A 7,459-nucleotide genomic window follows, 5' to 3' on the forward strand; every position below is an offset into this window, starting at 1 on the left:
AGGAATGAAACTTGCAGGGATTACCTGTTGGGTAAAAAAGCTGGAAATTAATAAATTTTGGAAGGTCAAGGTTAAAGGTCAAAGTCACGGTCGAGCAAGAGGTCGAGAAATAAGCTGCCGCGGCGGAGGTCTGCGCTATTCTGACTGCCCCTCTAGTTATTATTATTATTATTATTATTATTATTATTATTATTATTATTATTATTACAGCCTAAGCCATAACCCTAGTTGGAAGAGCAAGATGCTATAAACCCAAGGGCTCCAACAGGGAAAAGTAGTCCAGTGAGGAAAGGAAACAAGGAAATAGATGAACTACAAGAGATGTAATAAATAATCAAAATAGAATGTTTAGGAACAGTTGCGACATTAAATTAGATCTTTCATATATAAACCATAAAAAATAAAAAAAGAGGAAGAGAAATAAGATGGAACAATGTGCCTGAGTGTACCCTCAAGCAAGAGATCTCTAATCCAAGACAGTGGAAGACTATGGAATAGATGAGATTTTTGCAGGGAAACTTAATGTTAATTAGTAAATTGCTTTGCAAGAATTAACTACGTATATAAAAAAGAACGTTTATTACATGTTCAATGTACTCTTTGACACTAGATTAAACTACATTCATATAAGGTGAGCAGCTCTTCTAGGAAAAGGACATTCCAAAATCAAACCATTGTTCTCTACTCTTGGGTAGTGTCATAGCTTCTGTAACATGGTCTTCCACTGTCTTGGGTTAGAGTTCTCTTGCTTGAGGGTATACTTGAGAGTATATTTTATTTTGATTGTTTTTTTTCCTTCTCTTGTAGTTTATTCATTTCCTCGTTTCCTTTCCTCACTGGGCTATTTTTTTCTGTTGGAGTCCTTGGGCTTATAGCATCTTGCTTTTCCAATTCGGGTTATAGCCTAGCTTGTAATAATAATAATAATAATAATAATAATAATAATAATACTATTATTATTATTATTATTATTATTATCAATATAATAATAATAATAACAATAATAATAATAATAATAATAATAATAATAATAATAAAATTATTATTATTATTATTACTATTATTATTATTATTATTATTATTATTATTATTATTATTATTATTATTATTATTATTATTATATTAATAATAATAATAATAACAACAATAATAATAATAACGATTCGTATGTGCCTAAAACCAAACACCGTTGTCAGGTATCAGATTCTGGTAAACTGCTCCATCTACTTACCCCTAACTAGCCTCACATACCCCCATCTACCATGCCCCTATCACCATCCAGAGATGTAGCTGGTACCATTCTCTCTATGTACAGGTGGGAATCCGCCCCTCAATGCCCATGGCATTGGGTATCTAGTCAGACGGCCCAAGAGCTTTACAGTACAGTCCTCTGTGGGTAGCTGCGTAGCTTCTAGCACGAGTCCGGCTTTGGACTCTGGTCTAAGTGATATATTTGTGCGTTCGTGAAAATTTTCGCTTTATGAATACTTAAAGTAAGTACTTAATGTATGTAATTATTATTGTTTATTAGTTCCTGTTTATTTTTATATAAAGGGTTGTTTCCTTGAAAATACGTATTTTGCTTGATTTTTGGAATTTTTTATTTTATCTATTAGTTCATTTTCTTTATTTTGATATAAAGGATTGCTTTCTTGAAAATATGTATTTTGCTTGAGTTTTTGGAATTTTTTATTTTATCTATTAGCTCATTTTTTTTTTTATTTTGATATAAATGATTGTTTTCTTGAAAATACGTATTTTGCTAAACTTTTTGGAATTATTATCATATTTATTAGTTCATTTTCTTTATTTTGATATAAAGTATTGTTTTCCTGAAAATAGGTATTTTGCTTGACATTTTGGAATGGTTATTTTATCTATTAGTTCCTTTTTTATATATGAAAAATTGTTTTCTTGAAAATACGTATTTTGCTTGACATTTTAATATTCCTATTTTTTTCATTAGTTCCTCTTTTTATATATAAAGAATTGTTTTCTTGAAAATACGTATTTTGCTTGACATTTTAGAATTCCTATTTTAATTATTTGTCCCTTTTTTAGATAATAGTTAATTTTAACTTTAAATTGATATAATTTATATATAAGGCTGGTGATTTTTTTGTCAAATATAAGAGGTAAAAACAAGATAAAAATATTTCTTTTCAAGCATGAGTTGGTGTTGAGGTTGAACCCAGTTTTGCGTAGTATAGTAAATGATGAAGATTTTTTTTTATTCTTTGAAATTAATGAAATTATCGTCCAGCAACTCAATTGCAACTTAGAACGAATGATCTCAGTTCATAAAGAATTCATTATTAACAAAAGAGACGATTTTACCACAGCGAAGTACAAACATTTTAACAGAAGTAAGACTTTCATAATTTAAAAGTTTAAAGGCCGCTCATGAATGGTAGTAACAAGGGACAGTGACATTGCCTGGCATATCAAGCAGGAAAATGCCCTAGAGACTGACCATATATACGTATGATCAGCGCGCATGCCCCATCTCCTAAGCAAGGACCAAGGAAGGACAGGAAATGGCTGCTTATGATTACAGCAGATAGAGCTATAGGCTCCCCCAAACTCGCCCCCCCCCCCTCATCCTTAGCTCACAAGGATGGTGAGGTTGCAGCAATCAACAAAACTAATGAGTTTGAGCAGGACTCGAACCCCAGTCTGGCGATCACCAGTCAGAGACGTTATATATCAAACTGTAGGCTAGTTGTAGATTGCCTGCCCGTTTTGAATTCTGCAGCTCGTAGTATACCAAGCTGCTATATATAACTGAATTCAATTGAATATTATCTTAGTTTTACTCCTATTCATTTTCAGTCTGACATTTCTGCTTTTTCTATTCATATCTTCTATCACCTTTTGTAATTCCATTCACGATTCACTAAACAGAACTAAGTCATCTCCTACATTTGCTTTTTCGAACTTTAGCCCCCCCCCCCCCCCGGAAAAAACGACCCTACGCCTCTGTTACATGTAACAAGGCACACCTTATAGAAGGTTCATTTCTATATTTGGGCTTATGATTAGCTAATAACGTATTTGCTGCGGACATGAATATGTTTTGGTTAAATTTAGGATTTTTAACTCTATGGCTGAATTCCAACTCTTTGCTGTTAGTATACTGGGATATTTTCTATATTTTTGTAATATATACTGTCTATTTTTTACATACAATCCCTATAACTTAGAGCCTACAAATTAGAAGAAAAATAGTGTTATTGGAATTATGAATTTTTGATACATTTATTGATAAAAAAAAACTACCATGAAAGTATGTTTTATTAATCACACACTTCTCCGAATATGAATAGAATCCGAGTGTTTCCACTTCTTGTCAAAAGATGGCAGCACACGTTCCTTGTTCCATTCATGTGAATGATTCTATCCAATTGGAAAAGGATGATATATTGATTCTTATGTAGAAACATGTGTGGCAGGTATGAGTTATAGTAGTTATAGTAAGCTCCAATTAGGTAGGCTATTTTAGGCTATTTTTAAACCAAAATGACGTCATGGAAGGTTCCAGAATGCAAGGATTAAAGAGCCCCAAATATAGTTTATTTTCATGGCCAATAGATGGCCTTAGCAGTCGAGTACTGAATTGCTAATTATCCCCATCATTTACTTATTATAATTCTTATTACTCCATTTCTGTTGCTATTTGGGCACAAAATTACTATAAAACAAGACGCACGTGAACTTGATGTTCCTTGTTGTTTGGACACAACTTAATTATCAGGAAATTACAAATTTCACAATAAATATCACAGAAATATTTCCTCAGCGAACAATCGTTAGTTCAATTACATTTGGGGGTGGGGGTGGGTCACCATATATGCCAAATATACTGAAATTGGTGAGACAATCAAGTAATTACGCAGTTGTTTCATTTAATTTTCAATTACAATTTTATGAAACCAAGAGATAATTGATATGTTTCATGGTATGACATGAATTATCAGAGAAAACTACGTAGAATAACAATTGTGTTACATTACGAAAGGCATAATCACGAAGACTCCTCCTAGCCCCCTCCAATATATCGTAACGAGTTTTACTTTACCGCCAATAGATGGCATCAGGTGTACCTTATCCCAAGTAATATAGTCAATTACTTGAAGACCACGTGAGTCAAAAATCAGTGGTAGGAAAGTAGAGGCTAGAAAATTGGAAGTTGGTAAATTATACAACAATCGTTTTCCTTATTAGGAATGGATATTTTTATCAGAAAAAGATGTGATTTTTTCCATATGCTATACGACGCAACCTGAGGTTATTTATAAAAGTGTTTAGTATTTCTTTTCTTCATCAAAACACATGGATATTAAGTCATATCTCTGTACAATTGACCAAGGTAACAATCACCAGCTTATTTAAGGTTGGTGGGATGAGTTTGGGACAGCGCTGCCAAATGGAATTTCCTTGGATGAAGTATATCATTATTCATTACAGATTCCAATAATTTAAGGAGTAATAGTTATATGCCACAAGGTGTATGACTCTGGTTTAATTTGATGTTTTTATAATCAGCGTAATCAATAAAGACAAATCGAATAATAAAAAAAGAAAATAGTCACATTTCTGTCTCTTCGCCAACGCCTGACTGTGATACGTCATCCACCTGCGAATTTGTGTTTGTTAATAAGGGCGTTCAAATATGTAAACCAGTTATAATATAAACATTACCATCATTTTCTTAGTAAATGTATGCATGGAGAGAGAGAGAGAGAGAGAGAGAGAGAGAGAGAGAGAGAGAGAGAGAGAGAAGAGAGAGAGAGAGAGAGAGAGAGAGAGAGAGAGAGAGAGGTGGGGAGTGGGGGCCACCTACAAGAAATGGATGCTGATGATCTCTGCAAATGAATCAGAAGAGACGAAGGATACTTATAATAAGAAGAGCTAATGTTGATTTATATAGGTGAAGTGTGGGTATTGTAGTAAGCTATGAAAGATATATGACAATTATTTGTCAATAATCAGTTTTTTTAATGCGCATATTGATCATGATATATGTATATATATATATATATATATATATATATATATATATATATATATATATATATATATATATACATATATACATAAATATAAATATATATATATATATATATATATATATATATTTATATATATGTATATATATATATATATATATATATATATATATATATAGAGAGAGAGAGAGAGAGAGAGAGAGAGAGAGAGAGAGAGAGAGAGAGAGAGAGAGAGAGAGAGATAAACTTTCTCTTTATCATATTAGTGAAATTAGCATTAACTTTCATTTTTTATTATACAGAGGGAACAAGAAAATGTTCAAGCTGGTCATCAAATTGCTTCTGGCCGGCTTCACTTATGCTGTACTGGATGACAGGTATATATCTATGTATATGTATTTGTATATGTATATGTATATGTATTTGTGTCTAAGATTTACCCTTAGTAGTAATATATCCTGTAATCGTTAATTGATTATCAATCTTACATCTTGGTGCCTTAGTTTCTATTAGTTTTCTTAGTTTCAAATATTTGTCACTTACTTTTTCAAACGTTTGAGAAGTTTACAAACTTTCTGTATTGATGCTTATTTTTGGCTTTCTCATTTTACATATTTAGAAAAAAAATCATTACTTTACATACTTCGTTATAAAATGTATACATTTTTCCACCTTATATTGGTAGACTTTTTTTTTTACAAACATATATTATATTATTTCAAATATTTGCTCCTTTCTTTTTCATACGTTTGGCAAGTTTACAAACTTTCTCTGTTGATGCTTTTTTCTACCTTTCTCATTTTATATATTTAGAATTTTTTTTCTCTTTTTAACAACTTCACATACTTTGTTATAAAATGTATAAAAAATTTCGCCTTACCTTGGTATACTTTTTTTTACAAACATAACTTTTCAGAAAATAATGTTTGTTTAATTTAGAAATATATATTTTTTTCACAACTTCACATACTTTGTCATAAAATTATAAAACAATTTCGCCTTACATTGGTATATTTTTTCTTTTACAAACACATCAACTTTTCAAAAATTAATCTTTGTTAATCTCCATGTTATTTTTTTTAAATGAGTGTTATTCAGTTCTCTAATTTAGTATTATAAATTCTAATTATTATGTAGATTAAAGAAAATGTATCAGTTTAATTTCAATTATTATTTTTTTCATCATCAGTAAGACCTATGACTAATTATTGGATAGACTAAAAATTTCAGTTTGTCATATACATTATCATCATCATCATCAGCCGTAGCTAGTCCACTGCAGGACAAAGGTTTCAGACAAGTCCTTTCACTCGCGTATCTTAATGGTCTCTCTATGCTAGTCTATACCAGCAATTTTTCTTAGTTTATCAATCCATCGTCTTCTCTTCCTTCCCCTGTTTCTTTTGCAATCTCCAGGGACCTATTCTATTATTTTTAATGTCCTGCTATCTTTCACCATCATATGACCTTCGCATTTTCCTTTCTTTTTCGTGCATGTTGTTAGAATGTCCTCTACTTAAATTTGATAATTCAAATATGGGTATGATTATGATTGTAATTTCATTCTCAGTCATTGCATATGACATAGCCAATTACTCTCCTTTCTTCAGACCTCGGATAAGGTGTGACTCAGGCCACCTACAGATACAAGGAGGAGACGGGAAAAACATCACTCTAGCCACCAAGGGAAGAGGCGCTGTGGTTGTCAACGGGGTAGACGTGGCCAATTCGCTCTCACTGGTAAGTGCCTAGTGGTGAAGCCCTTCCGATAGGTAAGTACTGCATTTTTATAAGGCTCGCATCGCACAAGCGATTTGACGCAGTGTTCAGGTAGCTAAGTACTGCATCTTTCAAGGCTCGCATCGCACAAGCGGGTTGACGTCACGATCAGGTGGATAAGTACTGCATTTCATAAGGCTCGCATAGCACGAGCGATTTGACGTCGCGATAAGGTAGATAAGTACTGCATCTTTTAAAGCTTGCATCGCACGAGCGATTTGACACAGCGAGGTTTTCTCCGCGCGGATTAGAAATCAAGGAACTTCAATGAGGCCGTTTACATGCTACACGCTCGGAAAAATTTCCGAGCGGTAGTGATTTACTAGCTGCTTGCACTGCTAACCCGCATGGTTCCAGTGTAGCGGCTTAGAAACAACTATGAGACCGCTCGGGGAAAATCCGCTCGTGTGAAGACATGCCTCCTAACGAGCGGAAATTTTCCCGTGCGATGAAAATTCCTCTCGTGTGAGCCTATATTTTCATCCATGTATGGGAAGTGTATTTTATATCTTTTTTCGTTTCTATTTAGCCATGTGGTTCTCATATGTAAGTTTTGCATTATTCTTTTTTATTATTCGTAGTATCTAGATGTGAATCTTGCCTCAAACTTTTTGTACTTTTTCCTTTTCTTTATTTGAAAATTATTTTTTTATTCTTATTGATTGTTACTT

General features: G+C 32.6%; 1 long non-coding RNA gene across 1 annotated transcript; it reads left to right on the plus strand.

Moving 5' to 3' along the window:
* The first annotated feature begins 1,336 nt into the window (after nt 1-1,336).
* On the plus strand, nt 1,337-6,771 carry LOC137620174 (uncharacterized). The gene is made up of 3 exons (XR_011040010.1): nt 1,337-1,493; nt 5,312-5,386; nt 6,620-6,771. It is a non-coding gene; the product is annotated as an uncharacterized lncRNA (long non-coding RNA).
* The last annotated feature ends 688 nt before the right edge of the window (nt 6,772-7,459 follow it).

This window comes from Palaemon carinicauda, chromosome 26 (assembly GCF_036898095.1).
Source record: "Palaemon carinicauda isolate YSFRI2023 chromosome 26, ASM3689809v2, whole genome shotgun sequence".
In the NCBI taxonomy this organism is placed as follows: Eukaryota; Metazoa; Arthropoda; class Malacostraca; order Decapoda; family Palaemonidae; genus Palaemon; species Palaemon carinicauda.